Source organism: Phocoena phocoena, chromosome 4 (genome assembly GCF_963924675.1).
Source record: "Phocoena phocoena chromosome 4, mPhoPho1.1, whole genome shotgun sequence".
In the NCBI taxonomy this organism is placed as follows: Eukaryota; Metazoa; Chordata; class Mammalia; order Artiodactyla; family Phocoenidae; genus Phocoena; species Phocoena phocoena.
Genome location: NC_089222.1, coordinates 59,733,787 through 59,753,110, shown reverse-complemented (window position 1 = coordinate 59,753,110; position 19,324 = coordinate 59,733,787).

The following is a 19,324-nucleotide window of genomic DNA, read 5'->3' as shown; positions in this document are numbered from 1 at the left end:
AAAAGCATGATTCCATAGTGCTTTAGAATATCACCAGGAATGCAGCAATATGTGGTTGTCAGGTATGAAATGTTGCCGTCATTATGCATGAGTTAGTTGATCACACATCTCTGTTAGCAGAAATGTTTGAGCATGCAGCTTCAATATATTTGTTTACCAGATGCATTACTGTAAATATCTATGTGATATATAAATAAAAATATATATTAGACATAATATATGTAACATTGAATATTATATACATTATAAAAATTCACAAAACAGGAAGGAACTCGGAAGAGATAAAGATGAAATAAGTAATTTTAAAATAAATTTTTGTTCACTTATTAATGTTACAGAAAACCCTTCCCCACTAATAGCATCATTATTAAATATATTTATTTTATAAAAATATATACTGGATTGGGCTTCCCTGGTGGCGCAGTGGTTGAGAGTCCACCTGCCGATGCAGGGGACACGGGTTCGTGCCCCGGTCCGGGAAGATCCCACATGCCGCAGAGCGGCTGGGCCTGTGAGCCATGGCTACTGAGCCTGCGCGGCTGGAGCCTGTGCTCCGCAACTGGAGAGGCCTACGTACCGCAAAAAAAAAAAAATCTACTGAATCACACACTATTACCTAACCCTTATCATCTCAGAAAGGTCAATAAATCATGAACAGTTGTCTTAAAAAAAATGTCACAACTGTACTTTAAATTCAACCACTCTTTTAAGTACTTTTTGAAGAAGTTACCAGCAAAATCTGTAATATACCAGGCTTCTCTCCCAATCTAATGTCAGGTGTTGTAAAGACTCTATTCTTTAAAGTAATATATGTAGGTATATTTGGCCTCATGCACAAACTGCAATAGGCCATAATATGCTGAAAGCTTGTAGATGAATTAAGGCTTTTCTGTTGACCCTCGGCATTGCTAAAACCACATACCTCCCTCAGCCAAACTGACAAACCTTTTATGGTAGGTTGACCAATTTAGGGTGTCAGTGTCAACTGTGTATTAAATATTATAGGGTTCTTTTATTCCTTTTTAAAGATAAAGATAAATATAAACTCATTATTTCTCCCATATGTCAATAAATTGTCATGTCCTCCTGGCATATGAATGCCCTTCACTGGAATACATCGGTTAGATATCAACTGTGAGCCGCTAAAAAAAAAACAAATCTAATTTTTTTTTGGAAAGAGCCATCATGAGGTTACATGTCAAAACAATTAAAAACCAACCCTAAGAAATAGAATATTCTAGCTGATAAACTGCTATGAATGTAGAGGCTCTTGTTTTTATTGTGGCCCCAGTATTGATTATAAACCTTATAATCACAGTCAGAAGCACAAAACTAGAGTTGTTGGTGCTAATGTGGAAATTGAGGAATAGCAGTGTTAAATCAATGAGACCACTTCACCAGTGAAGGGGGGTAGAACTAGGAATTTATCATAGTGTAACAAAACCACATGAAGTATTGCCTTAAATGCTTTCAGCATCCAAAGAGAACCAGTAATATTATCATTTATTTGTATAAAGATTCAGATGGTTTTGAAAAAGGTTAAAATATAGTTATATCTGGGTACTCTGAACTCTTGGAAAGTGAGTTGTACTATATAGCCAAACTGTACTGCTTCTTAAGGATTAAACCCTCAACAATCAACCCTTTTATTATATTTTAATTTTTCTAGTATGAGTTTCAGTCATTTATGTACTAAGCAAACATTTCCAAGAGTCTTCTGTAAATTCCTATAGACTGTTCCTGTGACATGTGTAAGACCATTTGCCACATCTGTAAAGAGCTCTCCACCGCTGCCCTTTTTAAATTCATGCTTTGCTTTTTATGGTGTTTCTATCTTTTCTTTTTCTTCTATACTGTCACATCTTGTTAATATACTAAGTTCTGCTTGTGGGAAATACCCTTCTACAGCCCTTCTCTCCCTTCCTAATTTGCTGCTTCAAATCGGTTTTGGTCCTGAAACAAGTTAGAAATGTTCATTAACAACTAGGTTGGCTTGAATTACTGACATAAGTTCTCTCCTATGAGCAGAGTGTGTCAGTTTTACTGCCTGTGTGTTATAATATACATTTCAATTACTTGATATTCTTTTCTTGGCTTTGAGATTGGTGAGGAAGCCACAGACCCATGCTTCAGAATGGGTAAATTGTTACTCTGGTGCTCAGTGTTTTCTGCTTTTGACCTGATGGCAGTGGATTCCTTGAAACCTGTCATGTCTCTGTGTTGATTGTTAAGCCTTCCCTCAGGAAGAATGATTATAATGCATTTCCTGTTACTTCAACTTCTTAAATGAGGTTTTCTCAGAATATAGGATATGAAAAAACATATAAACATCCTTAGAAATACCAGAAAAGAATTCTTCACTGAACACTAGTGACACCCTACTGAATTTTTTAAAATTCCTTTAATCTAAGACCAAATTGCAATGTATTAATTGACTTTGGATTGTTTCTTTTTGACTTCTGGAAACTCAGAGTCATTGTCTAAATTTTTGACTGAAATAAAGTAAGAAGTAAATAAATGGAAAATAAAATAAAATGTTTTTATTGTTTGTCCCACAATAAATTTTAATTTATATGACTATTTACCAGAATTAGAGTTGACGGTGTTCACTTGATATTTCAAGTGCATTTTATGATGGTGTTCACTTGATATTTGAAGTGCATTTTATGATAGATTTTTTTTTGCAGTTTTAAAATCATTTAAGACCCTTTTTTGAGAAGTTACAGAAATGTATAAATCACACAGAATGAAGTCCAATAATACTACTTTCTGTATGCTTTGTATTTTACAATTTCCAAAGCATTCTCTCCATAACTTAATTTTTTAGTTCTCATGAACCATGTCAAGAGCTAAACGGGGCAGTTATTACAACTGTTTTACAGATGAGAAAACTGAGCCACGTTTGCATCTAAGGGACTGACCAAGGAGGTCACATAGCTAGCTTGTAATTGACAGAACTTGGATGTGAATGTGAATATAGTCAGTGCTTTTTGCCCTTCATATGTTGCCTGGGTGTGGTTCATAGAAGTACTGATATGAAAATGAATGCTTAATAAAAACTTGTTGACTGATTGATCGGTATGGAAGCAAGTCATGTCTAATGGAAGTGAGAAGAGGCTGACAAGAATGTCGGAATCGGCCTGGAGAGGGCCTGGCATGTGCCTGTGCATTTTGTTCTCAGTCACTGCTAGATCCTATTCCTACTTTCCATGAAATGACCCAGGAATTTCTGGCAGTGTCTGCAGCTGCTATATGTGGACCAGCTCTCCACGGAACTAGGATTAAGGAAGGGCCGTAGAAGAGTGATCTCCCCGCTAAATAGGCTGATAAAATGTTCAAGAGTCACAGCTTTTAGAAACAGCAGGTCTTTTGTTCCCTGTGCATGTGGAAAAAGATCACTGGAACAAAGTTCCAGTTCTTCAAAATTCAAAGTTCTAGGACTTCAAAGTTTTGTGGGTTTTTTTGTTTGTTTTCTTTAATCTTGGGAGAGCACTTTAGAATGATGTGCCCCATTATCAATACATACAATATTTTACAAAAATCAGTCCTTTGTCCCCAGAAGCTCATTTCCTTTTTTTTTTTTTTTTTTTTTTTTTTGGTGCCGAAACCCGGGAATGAAATTTCCTTTTTTATTTAGCTCAGGACATATCCTAGGAACTTAGTAAAGGGCATGCTACAATATTAAGAATTCTATAATTAATGTTGGCCAGGATTTGAATTTAAATCCTTTACTTTTCAGAGTCTAATTAAACTGAGACATTATTGTGAGTGGAATGAGACATTTTCCTGACCAACCATATATTAATGGTTTAACGTGTAAGGATTTTATGTTAAAAGTTTAAAACATATTTGGAATAATGCGTTTTCCTTTGAAGTCAGGAAGAGTGAAAAGTTATCTTGCCTTAACATAAAAAGAAATCACCTTTGATAAAAGTGGCCTTATTAGGGCAAATATTATTTTATCTCTTTACAATTCTTAGTAGCTCTAAAATACACCACAAAATTGTAAATATAATTACAAACACTATACCAACATAACTGCTGTAGTTTAGTAGGTTTGGGTTCTAAATAACTAATTCATTTTAGATCAGGTTTTTAGCTGTGAAATTGAACTCTTTGGGGAATGATGTTAATATTTGCAGGTAGCTTAACTGCAAAACTGTCAATATAACAGAATTGTGTATTCAAGTGCTTAATTTCAGGTTTTATTTGGGCTGTAAAAGGTAGTTTAATATATGTCCTAGAAAGTCATCTATAAGAAAATAATCATGTTGATGTTTACAATGTATTCTAGAAAGGAAATACTGTTCATTTTCTGGCAATCATTTTTCCCCCCAGAATTATAAACTATATGCATTAAGGGCATTAACATCTTAGATGTCCGTAGCAACTTTTCTCTAATAATTCAAGTGCTTTTACTTCTATTATTTCATTGTATGTTAACATCACTATATATATGTACTTCATTCACAAATCAAACTCACAAATCAATATACTATATGTACTTCATTCACAAATCAATGTTAATTGAAAATAACATTATAAAATTTAAACTTAAAAGAGAAATGCATAACCTGATATCTATAAACTACAAAAATTATAAAAAGACAAACCTCCAAAAATGCTCTGTTCCAAAATAATATTCTTCAAATTTCACAAAGATGAAAATATTAGTTGGATTATTTAAAATACAACTAATATTGAATAAAATCATCAGGCATAAATAAAACAGTAAGAATTGGTGTAAAATAAGCCTTTAGTTTTTATGTAAAAATAAAAGTGTGTTTTCATGGTCATACAAGCTTATAATCTTTTTCTGCCCCACTTCTCTGATCTTAGGAAGAAAGGATCAAATTCTTTTGCTTTTTTCTCTGTTTCATTGAAATAGAAATCATAGATCTTAGGAGAAGGGGACAAGAAAGCGAAACAAAGGGCAAAGCTAAGGGTGAAGTGGACTGAAAAGAAGGCTTCATACATTTCCCTGAATCTGACTGCTCTCTGGAGTTGGCTTATCAATGTCTTGTGTAGTAGTAGTAATAATAGTGGCAGTGGTATAATTGTCATTCACATAGATATTCTTCCTGAAAATAGAGATATAGCCTATTAATTTTAGGAAGAGTATAACTTTCACAAAGCCCTCAGATTCAGGCCCAGGGCACTGAAAAGAATGAGCACTAGGAAATGTTTAATTTAAGATTGAACTTGGACCATTTACCTTTTTTTTTTAATTTTATTTTTGGCTGCATTGGGTCTTTGTTGCTGCACGCGGGCTTTCTCTAGTTGCTGCGAGTGGGGGCTACTCTTCCTTGTGGTGCGCAGGCTCCTCATTGCGGTGGCTTCTCCTGTTGTGGAGCACGGGCTCTAGGCGTGCGGGCTTCAGTAGTTGTGGCGCGCGGGCTTACTTGCTTCACCGCATGTGGGATCTCCCCGGACCAGGGATTGAACCCATGTCCCCTGCACTGGCAGGCGGATTCTTAACCACTGTGCCACCAGGGAAGTCCCGGACCATTTACCTTTGATTGTCACCACCAGCAAATCCTGAAGTTGAATCTCTTGAAACTTACTATGGTTTCAGCAGCACAGGGGTTAAATTTCCTTCCAACCTGCCCTAGATTCTTCTCAGGAGCTGGGAAGGCAGTTCTCCCAATTCCCAAGTAAGTTATTCAATACAGCATAAGGCAGAGCTCAAATTCTTCTGTTGAGAACTTATCACTACTCAAACCAAAAGGAAATCTAAAGAAGGCTGCCAAAATGCTTCTCTGCTGCCCTCCCCCACCAAGGGAGATATAAAAATGGCAGAGTTACAAAGCAAACTACAGTGTATGGAATATATATATATATATATATATATATGTATATATATATATATATATATATATATATATATAAATTTAAAAAGCCCACCACTTTGTCTTATTTGCATGAGCACAAATTGCTTTCAACTTAATGCCAGAGAAAAAGGCAACATTCCCTGTGATGACTTGCTGAAAAGCTCACTGTATTTGTTTGATAATGGATTTTAGTTTATTGTCATGTACTTCACTCTTCATCAGCAGGAGCACTTCAGGTTAAAGAACCAGGCTTTTACCACACTGGAACAAAAGCTATATAAGGAAAAAAAAAGTCCTGAGCAGATGGAATATTATTTGCATTTGCATTTGCACAAATAGTGGTTTTTATCACAATTCATATTACTCCGCTGTGAGCTAAAGTAAGCCAGATGTGTCTACAGCATGCTGCAGATGTAGAATCGGCTTTTTGTTTGTCAGACTCAGAGGTCCCAACCTTACGATCTTTGTACTTGTATATCCATTAGTTTTATTTCAGTTACTTATCAGGAGGGAAAAGAAGAAAATGGCACTATGTATTTAAGAGGACCATTGCAGAGAGGGCCAAATTCACTATTTTTTATTTTCATGAGTGAGGATCAAATAGGTTTCAGTTATCTGAATGTCCATCTAGAGGTCTAGATGATGATGTAAAATTAAAAAGCAGAATGTTAAGTGTAATAAAAATTTAGTTCTCTATGATTACATTAAATAATCCTTGACATATATATTTTTCTTAAGTATCTCTTATGCAAAGTAGAAAGACAAGTTATTTGACATGATTGAAATAGAATTTTAGGTGTGAAAGGAATCTTTGACACTATCTAGACCAACTTCCTCATTTTACAAGCCAGGGAACTGAGGTTCTGGCACTGAAGTGAGTTGTAAGAACTGGTACAGATAGAACTGGAGCCTGGTCTCCTGACCTTGAATCCCATCATCTATCCATATATCAGCATTTTCTAAAATGTTTTAGTTGGGCTACAAGCTTGAACAGGTTTGATAATTCAGGCTTCAAAAAAAGTTAAGCTAACAAATTTTTCTCAGCCTTTAGTATATGTCATCTCTGTTGTACCTTTCTAAGAGCAGGAAATAATAAACAGTGTTTCCCAAAGTCTCTTGGCCCAGACCCCCATTTTCCAAAATACATAACAAGGGTCACTTGTGTAGAATGTTCTTTGGGGGGGGAGTTGCAGCAATGGAGTATTACATCTCCTTTTCCCTTCATTACAATGAAAAGACATTGAACAAGTTTAAAGAAATCACAAGGGAAAAAATCCTCGATGACATCAAATTCTGGTAAAGATAAAATAAAGGTATTCAGTTTAATTAAAAACGAGTGATATATTTAAAGCTAGCTAGACATTTTTGATCAGTTAACATTCATTTATTTCATTTCTTAAACAAACCTCTGCTTTCCATGTTATTCACTATGTCTTATTTAAAAAGAGTGTGCTCGTCCATCCATGCTGATAGTGGAATAGTGGCTGCTTTCCATCTGCGTTAACTCAGGGTCTAGTTGGTAACCCAAGAGCCATTTTTATCTGGCTTTGAGATATTCTCATTCATTTGTCCATTTAATCATGTAATGATATGATTGAGCCCCTAGTATATATCAGGAACTGTGCTAGGCATTGAGACTGTCGAAGTAGATAAGTAGAGCACTTCTCCTCAAGGAGTCTAGTCAGGGAGAACCAAATAACAAACAAATAAACAATTATGAACAAGTTAACAAACATACAAAGAAAAAATAGTTACAATAAAATACATTATACTATATTCCATACCACATATTATTGTAGCATATTTTCTGATAGCATAATACACAAAAGTGCTTATAACAGGATGCCATGGATGCAAGTGGAAGGGCATATTACACAGACCAAGAGGTCAAGGAAAGCCTCCTGATAGAAAGAACTATCTCAACTACGATCTGGAGGATATAACCAAATGTCAGCTATTGTTAAGCACGATGGGAAAGGGAGAAAGAAAAAACATTCTAAGCATAGAGACTAGAATGTACAAAGACCAAGAGTTGAATGAGGACATGACATGTCCTAGGGATTCTGGTGCTACTGTTTGCATATGCCGGGGCATAGAGTGTGACAAGGAGGCTAGAAGATACAAGGCTGGAGAATTAAGTAGACACCAGAAGATGAGGCTGTCCTGAACTGTGTTAAAGAGTTGAGACTTTATCCCCTGAACAGTGGGTATGGGAAGCCTCTGAAGGATTTTACTTTGTCAGACAAGTTAAAAGGCTGTGAAATAATCTAGGAGAAAAATGGTGGTGAACTGAACATAGTAGTGGTGGAGATGAAAACAAGTGGACAGTTTGAACAACACTAAGGAGGCAGCATATACAGTTCTTAGGGATGGAAGACTTGTGTGGACTGGGAAGAGAGATGACTGTAGATGACTCATGTGGCTGGGGCATCGGTAGGCTACTTTACTTAGTTATATTTGGTTTAGGTTATTTCTTTAACTACCTGACAGCAAAGAAGAAAAAGTACCTTAACTTAGATTTGAAATGATATAGAGTCACAGGGATGCAGTGACCTTCTAAAAGCTGAGGTTAGAAGAAAAATGCTTTTAATCTCTTCTTATTGTAAAAATAGAAATGTTTGTATCATAATAACTTTTTAGGTATAAAGAAATCTTTTTTTTTTTTTTTCTGTACGCGGGCCTCTCACTGTTGTAGCCTCTCCCGTTGCGGAGCACAGGCTATGGACGCACAGGCTTAGTAGCCGTGGCTCACGGGCCCAGCTGCTCTGCGTCATGTGGGATCTTCCCGGACCGGGGCATGAACCTGTGTCCCCTGAATCGGCAGGCAGACCCTCAACCACGGCGCTACTAGGGAAGCCCAAGAAAGCATTTTAATTTAGTAAATGTGCATAATCTGCAAAAGTAGATGAAGAAAATAATGTCATTTCTCACTTAGAGATAGTTGCTACTCTAATATACGGATATTTCTAACTGTCTGAAAGTTTATTATCTGATTTCAGGAACTGAATTTTTATAGCATGAAATATCTGTATTTCTTTACAATCTTCTTATGTGTACATGTCACAAAATTGGCTTCATATTATATGTGTAATTGTGTCCCAATTTTTTATTTAACATTTTGTTGTATACATTTGTCTTGTGTCATCATATAATCTTTAAAAATGTGATTGTACTGACAGGACAATAATCCACTGTACTATAATTTTTGAACCATTTCCCTATTGAAGAACATTAGGGTTTTTTTTTCACCATAATAAATGCTGTGGCAATGAACATTTTTAAATGTAATATTAGCCTTTGATTGTTTTTTAGGATACCTTCCTAGAAGTGGAATTGTTTAATCAAAAGTTACTCACATCTTGAAGTCTCTTAATAGATAATGCCAAATTGACCTTATACTTTATAACAATATTTTGAGTGTTCCCTGTGTTCCGGGAACATTGTGTTTGAGTGTTCCCAGAAAGCAGAAACATTTCAGAAAAAATGTCTTTAAATCAGGCGTACATAACAGATATTTGAGTTATGGGAAAATGGGTTTTGTTATTCACTTGAAAAGCAGCAGTAGATATACCTGCCATAAAAAACAAGTACTTAGTGTCTCTTCACACCAACTGAACATAGAGCATTTACCACAGCCTAACAAAAGTGGAGACAGTGAAAGAGCTCTAGTATGAAATGATCTTATCATTTTGTTATATGGTCAGTGGAGAGTAAATTAGACAATACATGATCAAATGTTTGACTTATATACTTCCACCAAGAAATAAGTCAGACAGACAAAGACAAATACTGTACGATATCACTTATATGTGGAATCTAAAAAATATAACAAACTCATGAACATAACAACATCTCTCTGTTAGAGGATGAAGAATGGAAGAGCCAACCAAACCTCGAAGAGGTATTATGATTGTGTAATGTTGTTACAGATGACTGTACATACACAAGGTACACAAAGGAGAAGAGCACTCCAGAGGGAGGTAGCAGGAACAAAGCCCTACTCTTTAAATGCTGATGTTTTCAAATCTAGAGGGTTCACCTTCTGCTATCTTTTATTTCCCACTTTATGGGCTATCTGCCAATAGTCTTATCCACTCCAGAGGCAAACACTGGTATAGATATATTAGTCTCAAGCCTATATATCTATTGGATCACCAGAACTATATTAACTCACTGGATGGCTCCACTTGGATATTCAGCACACACTTTATTTTATTTTTAAATTATTGTTTAATTGAATTATAGTTGATGTACAATATTATATAAGTTACAGGTGTACAATATAGCGATTCACAATATTTAAAGGTCACGCTCCATTTATAGTTATTATAAAATATTGGCTATATTCCCTGTGCCGTGCAATATAACCTTGTAGCTTAGTTTATACATCATAGTTTGTACCTCTTTATCTCCTACCACTGTATTGCCCCTCCCCACTTCCCTCTCCCCATGGGTAGCCACTAGTTTTTTCTCTATATCTGTGAGTCTGCTTCTTTTTTGTTATATCCACTAGTTTGTTGTATTTTCTAGATTTCACATATAAGTGATATCCTATAGTATTTGTCTTTCTCTGTCTGATTATTTCACTTAATAACTCCAAGTCCTTCCATGTTGCTGCAAATGGCAAAATTTCTTCTTTTATGGCAGAAGGGTATTCCATTTGTATATATATACACCACATCTTCTTTATCTATTCGTCTGTTGATGGTCACTTTGGTTGCTTCCGTATCTTGACTATTGTGAATAGTGCTGCTATGAACGTTGGGGTGCATGTATCTCTTCGAATTAGTGTTTTCGTTTTTTTTCAGATATATACCCAGGAGTGGAATTGCTCGGTCATGTGGTAGTTCTATTTTTAGTTTTCTGAGAAACCGCCATGCTGTTTTCCACAGTGGCTGCACCAGTTTATGTTTCCACCAACAGTCAACACACACTTTAAATGAAACATGATTTGTTCCCTTCCAATCAGCCTTTACTCCTATATGTACTTAGATTAACTGGATTTCAGAATCTCCTTAGATTTCTTACTGTTCCTCAACATATAAAATTCTTTGAAAAAAAAATCAGTAGGAACTATTTTTTCTCTTTCTTGAATGTCTCTTGAATCTGCCTTTTCCTCCTATTCTTGCTGCTATTGCCTTAGTTCACGTTTTTATTATTTCTTATTGAGAATATTGCTCTCTAATGCTACAGAGTAATGTAGCATAGATATGGTAAAGTAAAAAGAATATAGGCTTTGGAGTTGAACAAACCTTTAGAATATCATTTCCAACTCTTAATATTTAAATAAATTTTTTGAAGTTACTTAATTTATTTGGGTCATGATTTTTCCCTCTGTAAAATGAGGAATCATAATATTTACTTTCAGGGTTACTGTAAAGATTTAATATTATAATGTACATAAAGTACCCAGTACCATGCCTAGTATGTAATAGCTGTTTTGTATGCAGTTGTAGTGTGAAATAAATGCAATTAAGAGACAAATAAAAGAAGAATGATATTGACACATGTAACTGGGAATTTCAGGACACTGTCACCCAGGGCTGACACAATGTTGTAGAGCTCTTTTTTCCCTTTCACCTCTGTTTTTTCTCATATGTTGCCCTCTATTTTACACAGACTCTTTCTGTGTAATGGCAGGATGGCTGTTGGGAACTCTCAGCTTACATCTTTAGACTATGTTTACTGAAAGGATCCATTGGCTCTGCTTGAATCACATGCTTATCCATGAACCAATTGTGCGTCCCAGGAAATGCAGCACTAAAATTGACCCAACCCTGTGGTTCTGTGGGACACTGATTGACAGTCCCACCAAGACTGCCCAGAGTGGAGAGGAAGTTCTCACAAGGAAATGAACACTTTCAGACAAAACAACATGCCCACCATACCTTCCCTACCCAATCTCCTTGTCTCCAGTATTTCTATCCAGCATATCCTCCATGAGATAAGATTATTTTTCTAAAATGTAGAATGTACTATGTAACTCTCAAAACCTTAAAAAACTATACTCTGCTTAGAGAACATAGCACCAACTTCTTTACAGGGCTTCAAATATGCACACTATTTGACCTCAGCAACCTTCCATTCTTTCCCACTGTGTACCACCGATACCATCCAGTCCCTCAACACGCACTGAGTTTTCCCTCTTCTTGATTTTGCTCAAACTCTCTGCTTGGAATGACTTTAGTTTCCATCTTAGCATGGGGGTAGCCAATTTGTTTTTCTAGACTTCAATGGATTTAATTCTTCTGGTTTACCCAGAACTCCTCTTTCTAGGAGAACCTGCTTCTCTCCCTTTGCAATGATGTGTTTCTGAAAGCCTTGCCAATCACCGACCTAGGCCGTATACATCATCATGCTTGTGACCCCAATGATTGATCCAAGGGTGAGCAAGTAACCCCAGCTGGGCCAGCTGGAGTCCTTCCAAGGTTGAAGGTAGGTAAGGGACACCCTTTCCTTCTGAATCATTACTTTGGAATGACGTTTAGCCCAAAGCTGCCAGTGACCGTGACAAGGAGAAAGCTCACATGTAGTAGGAGACAATGAGGCCAACATGCAAAAAGAATCAGATAAGAGAGGTGGGAGACTAAGGGAGTCAAGGTGGTCCAGCCCCTGTTCTAATAGTGGTAAACCATAATCTCCTTTTTCCCCTTAAACCACTTTGAATTGCGTCTCTGTCGCTTGAAAGGAATAGTCTTCAGGTCCACATTAAATATTTCTTCCTCTATGCAGCCTTTCTAGACTGTAACCTTATAGACCTGCTTTATTATACAATTACCATCTGCTTTTTCCAAAGGTATAGTTAAGTATTTACTTATTCCACTAGGTTCAATCATTCAGTAACATTTGCCAAGTGTTACCATGTTTCCCACTGGGCTAGACTGGAAGCATGTCTCATACCCCACTCAGCACAGTGCCTAGTACACAGTAGAATTTTTTAAAATGTTTATTACTTTGAATTGCTAAATGTTGTTCAAAGAAGGGTTTTCTTCCCATTGTGTCTGATGACATGTATTTCTCTCTCCATTCAGGTTCTGCACTGGTAATAGAATCACAAATTATCTACAATATTTCACTGAAAATGTAATTTTTGAAAAATATGTGCACAAGTGGAGAACATAAGCTACATTCGAAGCAGAAAAGGTTAGTTTTCAAATAATGAACTTAAGCCATTTCTGTGTCTTACCTCTAAATAGCAGGTACAAATTGGTTTATTTGCATTTTCTTGGTTAATTACACATTTTGGAATGGTCTTTCCATGTGGAAGTCATTGATAACAGGATCTAATGCCGGAGACCAAAGTGCCATTAGCTTCATTGAATTGAAGCATTTTCAGAGGTTGGAGTCAAAGCCTGGGAATTAGAAATTGTGGGTCTTAATTACATCTTGGTCACAGATTGGTTGTTTTCCTAGAAGCATACAACCTTAAAAAATTCAAGTGCCTGTAAAATGAAGATGAGAATCTTTGCCTCCTTCAACATCAGGCTTCTACGTGGTTTAATGAAATATTACCTGTACACGCCTTTGATTTCTGAGGATGGTGTGCCTTACTTTCCTGAGCTCTTAAATAGAGTGGCCATGTAGCATCGTGGACGAACAGGTAAATTAAGGCCTCTGGCATGGTGGAAAGCAAAGTCTAGGTGTTTGTAAGAAAGGCTCAGAAACAGGAGAGGGAAGGGAGCCACCCTGAATTGGTGGCTCCTCTCCGCGAACTGCGTGTTAAGCAAGGGTCTTTACTTATCTGTAATCCTTCGAAAATTTTATGAGATAAATAGAGAACACATTTTGCCCATAATGAGACCAAACTTCAGATACCTTAAATAATTTTCTTCAGGGTCACACAAACAACAACTGGTTGATGCTCTGTGTGCTGGTCTTTGTAAAATTAATTATGCTGTTGGAAGGCTGTGCTTTTGGTGTTGGCATATTAAGCCATTTACTCATAGCAGTTAATAAAAACTAGGTGCCTGTTTTGGACATTTTCCCAAAAGTAGTGCTATACATTTTATTATTGATTACTGTCAGCAATAAGAGGAACTTTGAGCTTCAGCATGTTTTTGCTGTATCAGAATGGCTCATAAATTTAAAAAGTTAGCCCTTGAGTTTGTCTCTAGATGGGACTATAGGAATGCTGTGGGCATTCTTTCTCAAAGTACAGATTAGGCATCAGATTCACTTGTGAAGCTTGCTGAGAAAAACCAACCCTGGAGCCATTTCATGTAGATTCTCACTCTGAAGAAGTGTGTGTGTGTGTGTGTGTGTGTGTGTGTGTGTGTGTGTGTGTGTTTACACGCTCTTCTCTGAGATTGGAAGATAGTGATCCAAGAATTACAGGTTTCCCTGGGAGAAGACTAAAGCCAGTCCAGGGGAGGTGCATGAGTGTGGGAAACTCTATGAAATCTAGGTTATCTGTAAGGTATCCTGGAGTCCCTAAACTCTCCCTCCAGTTGTGCTCATTTCTAAATTGGCTTTGGAATTGACCCGTTCTTCATAAAACTTGTGTGGCAGAGACAACACCTGGTCCTGACAGGTTATCATCTCATCCGGGAGCATGTTCAAGTCAAAACAGCTAACAGAGGGGAGGAGAGAGCACTCTGGGTGAACATGGGAAGCAGCGAAAGTGAGAATCCTTTGGCAACAAGCCCAAAACCTTACCATTAAGGAGGCTGCACCCCTTTCAACCACCAGATAAGACAGGATAATACCTTCATGTTTCACTTGGTCAGTTTATAATGTGGCACTCAAAGGGAAGCAAGTGTGTCAAGCTGGTGTCTGCATTATCTGATTTCCCCCACACTGCCCCTGCTGTCCCCCATTGTGTCAGAAGTGCATTACTTGTTGGAGCAGTGAGGCTCAGCAAACCTGGAGAGTGGGGCTGGGAGGATTATGGGGAAGAGCAGTGAGGCTCAACTAATGTGGGGGAGTGGAGAGAGGCAGGGACACATATAACAGCACAAGCTCTGCTTTGACTCACATGACCAAATCCAGCTGAAAAGCCGGTTCAGATTTTAGTGTAACAACTCTATTGGCAAAAGACAGCAAGGGTTTTCCCCAAGCTGTTTCTTCAGAATTCAGAGGAAACAGTGCTAGAAGGATGTAAATACTATTCTCTTAATTTATTTTATTAAAAAGAAGTTTAAGTGTGTGCGTGTGTGTGTGTGTGTATACACACATGTGTGCACTCATTCATTCCTCCCTACACTGGCATGGAAACATGGAAGGAGTCTCTCTTGGAAATGGCCATACAGTGCTATAGGATAAAGCTATTTCATTGATATTTTTCTTGTCCATAACACACAGAATTTAATCTGATGTTCCTTTCCCATGGAAACTGGCAATATTCAAACCATATAGCATGGGTGTCTGATGAGGATTAGGGTGTATGAGGGTCCACAGCTTAATTTGAGACTATATGCAAAAACAAACAGTCTGTGGCATAGCCAAAACAAGTATAGATTGACTATGAATTCTGAACAGTTCATACAATCATTATTAATCAATATAGGTATAGTAATCACATTGATTATGAAAACTGATCTTAGGGACTTCCCTGGTGGCACAGTCGTTAAGAATCTGCCTGCCAAAAAAAAAAAAAAAAAAAGAATACACCTGCCAGTGCAGGGGACACAGGTTCCATCCCTGGTCCGGGAAGATCCCACATGAGGCGGGGCAACTAAGCCCATGTGCCTGCATGCCTAGCGCCCGTGCTCTGCAACGAGAAGCCACCGCAATGAGAAGCCTGCGCACCACAACGAAGAGTAGCTCCCACTCGCCGCGACCAGAGAAAGCCCGCGTGCAGCAACAAAAAGACCCAATGCAGCCAAATAAATAAATAAATAAAATTAAAAAAAAAGAAAACTGATCTTAGAAAACCATAGGGATCATTTAAAATATTGAGGTTTAACAAGTTTAAATAGATCAGATCATAAGCGATGCCCTTTTCCTCATCTCCTTATGAAAGAAAAATTTAAATTCTTCAGGTGAGCATACCTGAAGAAAGTGCACAGTAACTTTTACTAGAGAATTCAACTGTACTTTTAAAATGAACATTAAACAATAATAAACAGTAATAATAAAACAGCTACCCTTTACTGACTAACTACTGTGTACCTGACATAGTGGTGTTTTACATATATTATCTTAATTAATTCTCTCAAAAGCCATAGGGCTTAATGCTTAATGCTGTTAGTATCCCCGTGAAGCCGAGAGAGTTCAAGTTCACACAGCTAAAATAAGTGGTGGATTTAGGAATGGAACCTATAAAAGCCTGATCCCTGGAACCTGGCTCTTAAGCGTTACTCTATTCTAGAACCACAGACACCTTCAACATAACCCAGAGACGTAGCAAGAGGAGTTAAAAGACTTGTCATATTGGGCTTCCCTGGTGGCGCAGTGGTTGAGAGTCCGCCTGCCGATGCAGGGGACACGGGTTCGTGCCCCGGTCCAGGAAGATCCCACATGCCGCAGAGCGGCTGGGCCCGTGAGCCATGGCCGCTGAGCCTGCGCGTCCGGAGCCTGTGCTCTGCAACAGGAGAGGCCACAACAGTGAGAGGCCCAAAAAGACTTGTCATATTGATGGATCTAGGATGAGGTTTTCCAAATTCATAAATTGGGGTTGTTCAGTAGATCACATAACTTCATTAAAGTAAATCAAGTAATCCTCCTTGCTTGCTAGGCTGATATTTATAAAGGATGGACCAGGGAGATAAATTTCCAGTTAAAGTTTGTTCCAAGCATGGCTGTTCCTATAAACTTATATAAGGTAACCACCATCCCACTGTCAAAAAGACCCCAGAGAAACCTTACTACAATCTCTTTAGGTTACTTTTAAATGAAGAATTGCTATTTAGAAAAGAAATATACTTTCACTGTAAAAAAAAAAAGAAAAATATAGATATATTCAAGAAAAAAAATCACCCATCCATAACCCCATCACTGTTTAATTTTGTTGTTCTTATATTCTCCTAGTTTCTGTGTGTTCATACATAAATTTCTATTGCTTTTTGTAATTTATTTAGTTTTTTATTTAGTTTTGGCTGCGTTGGGTCTTCGTTGCTGCACATGGGATTTCTCTACTTGCGGTGAGCAGGGGTTACTCTTCGTTGCGGTGCACGGGCTTCAGTAGCTGTGGCTCGTGGGTTTAGCGGCTCCACGGCATGTGGGATCTTCCCGGACCAGGGCTTGAACCCATGTCCCCTGCATTGGCAGGCGGATTCTTAGCCACTGTGCCACTAGGGAAGTCCCATAAATTTCTATTTTTTTTTTTTTTTTTTGTGTGTGTGTGTGTGTGTGTGTGTGTGTGTGTGTGTGTGTGTGTGGTACGCGGGCCTTTCACTGCTGTGGCCTCTCCCGTTGCGGAGCACAGGCTCCAGACGCGCAGGCTCAACGGCCATGGCTCACGGGCCCAGCCGCTCCGCGGCATGCGGGATCCCCCCGGACCAGGGCACGAACCCATGTCCCCTGCATCAGCAGGCGGACTCCCAACCACTGCGCCACCAGGGAAGCCCAAATTTCTATTTTTAAATAAAAATTAGATACACCATAATATTATTTCATTTACTGTCTTTTCCTGTCAATATATTAATATATGATTTAGCAGCCACAACCCAGCTTCACATCTTATGAATTGTGAAACTTTAGGAAAATTGTTTAGTTTCTAAGTGCCTCAATTTTCTTTTTTGTAAAATAGAGATAATATCAATATAATGTTGCCATAAAGGTTTATTTTTAATATTTGAAAAATGCTTAGGGCAGTGCCTGGCACATAATATTATAAAATAAATACCAGAGAAAAGTATGTGCACCTTTTAAAGAATTCTTTCTGGATTCTTTTCTCACCTTCCAGAAAGTCTACCAATTGATATGCTTAGAGCACAGCATGTGAGTGGAGTACCCATTTTCCTGCTCCCGTGGCAGAGGGGTTAAGAGTGTGGGAGGTCAGGCCAAAATCTGGCTCCATTGTCCAGTAGCCGTGTTATCCTGGGAAAGTTGCTTGACCATGCTAAGGGTCACTTTCTTTTTCTGTAAAATGGGAATGACAATAAGTATCTACTTTTTAGGATTGTTAGGAAGCTGAAATGAGATGTTATAAGTAATTAGCACAGTGCCTCACATAGAGAAAGGGATCAATAAATGCGAACTATTAGTCTATGTTTGCAGTCCCTCCACATTAAAGATAAGGAAAATTAGGACCAGTAAGTATGTCATCCATGGCTGAAGAACTAAAGTAATAAGCCAAAATGATACAGGAAATCCAGTGAGAAGGATATTTCTGGCTCGAGGTGATAAATTGTTTTGTGCCTTGCTGACCAATATGGAGATCTTAAAAAAAAAATATTTCCAGGATGCCTTCCTGTGGTTAGCGCTCAGCATATATTCATTAGTGACATGGACAGTGGCACAGAAAGTATGCTCATTAAACCTGCTAATGTGAGGGAGCGAGGGCATGAGCTTCACCTTGAAAGAAAGAACCAAGAAAATATGATTCTACCAGGAAATGTGATAGTAGTCTACTTGAAGACAAAAATCAGTTGCCAAAGTACCACGTGCGAAATGAATGATTATGTTCAAACCAAGAAGAAAAAGCTCTATCAGCCAATCTGTGCAAAACAACTGTATGATGAATGTAATTCTACAGATTAAGTTAACCTGAAAGCCTTGAGCAGATAGACTGAGAACGAGGTGGTGTCCTGCTCTTTTGGGGCACCACTGATCAGCCTTTCAGATAAGTAACAAGATAGGATTGGGTTCCCTAACGAGGGATGGTCTTGCAGAGTGTAGGACTTCATCAGAGGGGACCTACAATACAAATGGCTAAAAAAAAAAAAAAAAAGACCGCATTATTCACTTGGAGGAATTTGTCAGACATTTTTGTTATTTTTTTAAGTACAGGCAAGACTCTCTTAGGAAGTATACAGTTGTTTATTTCCACTGAGATTAGAACAATAGGAAGTGGATTTCAAACTGCAGCATGGAAGCTTTAAGTTAGAATGATTAAAAAAAACTTATAATTAGTGTGAAATGTAAAACACTGCAAATGATTACCAAGTAAAACTACGTAATCTTTTCAGAATTATTCAAACTAAGACTTTTTTGTATTAGTTTCAAATTATTTTCGTAGGTCTTAACTAAAGGCAGGAGAATAGGCTGGGTAGACTCTCAAGATTCCTTTCTATGATTTGATGATAAAAAAGACTTGATCCTATAAAGATTGCTCTGGCTTCTTTTCTATTGAGGCTACCCAAGGAACAGCTGTTGCCTTGACAACAAAGGACAGTCTTAGGTTCCTCATATGCTAGTAGGAAAATGGCCAATTTTCTTGTTCATAAGAGAAAACTGTTAGTTAATGTGTGCATCTCTTTCTCTCTCTCCCCCACCTGTCTCTCTTTCACTCTCTCTGTCCTACCATTATTAGCCACCCTTACATGAACCTCAGTGAAAGAGTTCAAAGATGAGAAAAAGGTGGTAGAATAGTTTGTATTTTCAGAAATACT